Source organism: Megalopta genalis, unplaced genomic scaffold, assembly GCF_051020955.1.
Source record: "Megalopta genalis isolate 19385.01 unplaced genomic scaffold, iyMegGena1_principal scaffold0129, whole genome shotgun sequence".
Classification (NCBI taxonomy): Eukaryota; Metazoa; Arthropoda; class Insecta; order Hymenoptera; family Halictidae; genus Megalopta; species Megalopta genalis.
The window spans coordinates 382,501-385,000 of record NW_027476198.1 but is presented as its reverse complement, the minus strand read 5'-3'; the positions used below and the strand labels follow the sequence as shown (position 1 = coordinate 385,000).

At 41.0% G+C, this 2,500-nt stretch overlaps 1 pseudogene; it reads right to left on the bottom strand.

Annotated features, from left to right (window-relative positions):
- LOC143262416 (large subunit ribosomal RNA) overlaps positions 1–2,500 on the bottom strand; it is an 8,962-nt pseudogene that overhangs the window by 2,126 nt on the left and 4,336 nt on the right.

The following is a 2,500-nucleotide window of genomic DNA, read 5'->3' as shown; positions in this document are numbered from 1 at the left end:
AAGAAATAATTTTTTTTTTTTTTTTTTTTAAAGGATTAATACAACAATTTATAATAATGGATTAATATAACAAAAGAATCAATATTTTATATATTATTATTTTTTTTTTTTTTTTTTTTTTTTTTTTTTTTTTTTTTTTTTTTTTTTTTTTTTTTTTTTTTTTAATGTAGGAAATGATTTTATTTGCGCGAGGATGTACAGAACGGGTCCGAGTACAACCCGTCAATGCACGCGGATGTTATGTCGCGGCCTCCTCCACACAGAGCTCATGAATTGCCGGTGGATAGATACACCCCATTGTAGGGCGGTAGTGCAAATAATTTGTTTCAGCCTGTGTGATAGACCAAACTCTCTGGTTATATCATCGTTGGAATCAAGCCAACAACCACGAGCGCCAACCACGAGCGGCATTACTTTCACATGAGACACGCGGTACGTATTTTTAATCTTTTCGACTAGATCCGGTGTACTGTATTTGTCCTTTTTGATATTGTACGCATTTAACAGTGATGTCTGTTTAGTCTCGTAGGCTACTGTAGTTTCGATTACGTATGCGGTATCATTGTCTATTGTTATCAAGTCTGGTACGTATCTATTTTCTTTGGTAGTAAAACGGGGAATTTGTTCTATCTTGGTTTTTGTTTTTTCGATTGCAGTTTTGATTATTTTGTTCACATTGTCATGTCTATTGATGCGTGTATAATGCGTAACCGGACATCGCTGTAATATGTGGTATAAGGATTCGCGTGTCCCTGCGCAGGATGGATTGCGGCAATCGGTATCTTTCATATAGGGGGCTCCCTTGGTGGGGAGTAACCCAATCCTTAGGTTGATTGCTCCGATATAGTCTCGACCCTTCCAGAAATTAGGTGGGTTGTATATCCACGAAGATACGCCTGGGGTCATCAGGGCGAGACCAGAGCCTAGCGCGGAGCGATGGAGTTGCTCGGACCAATGTTTACGAATCATTTGTTTAGATGGTGTCGCGATGCTCCCAAGGATATTGTTGAGCTTTCGCATTATATGTTGGACTATCGAAGATTCCATAACGCACTGTATCTCGCTGTCGCCACGGGCTCTCAAGCGCTCCAATCGGCGTAAGTACATAGCGGCAATGTGGATTGTAAGCGATGGAATGCCTAGTCCACCGCTGCTTAAAGGAGCATGTATATATGGAGTTGGTGTGGTAGTTGGTAAGTGTAGTATATTTTTTACAAATTTTATTATGCAATTATCTATGTACTTTAATTTTTTTTTGTTTATGTCCATTGTTTGCAGACTATGGTGAAGACGAGGAATGAGGTACCTGTGCAGTATGTTCAGTTTCTGCCATGGTTTTAAAGGACTAGTTTTAAGATTTTTGAGCATGCCTTCAAGCTTTGATGGAGATGGAGAGATAGCACCGCGGTATCTATATACATGGCCGAGGTATTTAAATTGTGACGCGACACCCAATGTTGGGATCGGGCTTTTATTAATCTGCAGTTTGGGCCGCGTATCAACTACGAGCCTTTTCGTTCCAGGGACGCGTAGATTCTGTAAGATGGCGCATTTAGATGGGTTCACTTGCAGCCCGTGTTTGTGGAAGAATTTCTCGACGATCCGGATATTACTTCGCATCGCACTGGGAGTGGGAGCCACCATCACGATGTCATCGGCAAAAGCTAATGCCCGTATCCTGGTGCCTCCCACATCAACACCCTCACACTCATTAAGTTGTATCATGAGCTGGTCTAGCACTAAATTAAATAGGAAACCGGACATGGGATCACCCTGCTTCACGCCGCGTTTTATAGGTATAGGATTGGATCGGGATCCGTGGCATTCGAGTATTGTGGTTATGTCGTTATAATTGTTTTCGATGTATTCTATTGTATGAGCGTCTACGTTTTTTCTGATTAGTGCGTCTATTATTGAAATGATGTTAACAGAGTCAAATGCTTTAGCTAAATCTATAGATAGTATAGTGAAAGGTTTCGATTTTTCGCGGCTTAATTTAATTAGTGTTTGTAGGATGGTACTATTAGCCATTATCCCGTCGGTTCTCGTGAAGCCTCTTTGCGTGTGAAACAGAGGTATTTCATTCTCAAGGCGCGACACGATGATTTTATTTAGTAGGCGCAGTATATGACTTGAGATGGTTATGGGCCGCCATTGTTTTGGGTCCATCAAGTCGCCGGATTTAGGTAACAGTGTTGTTCTGTTCGATCTTAGCACAGAGGGTAACGTCTTCATTCCCCATACAATATTCAATAGTGCACACAGCTCCTTGCGTGGCATTTGCCTAAGAGTCGATCGATCAATTCCGTCGGTGCCTGGAGCGGATTGTTTCATCCTGGTAAGTTGCTCGTGTATCTCGGTCGGTGATATCGGATTTGAAAGGTTGATATTACTATTGGTATCTGTTTTTTGCTTCTGAGGTTTCCATTCGACATCCTTGTGTTCAAATAGTTTAGAATAATATTCTTCAAATGATTCTATCGTCGGAGATTCTGTAATG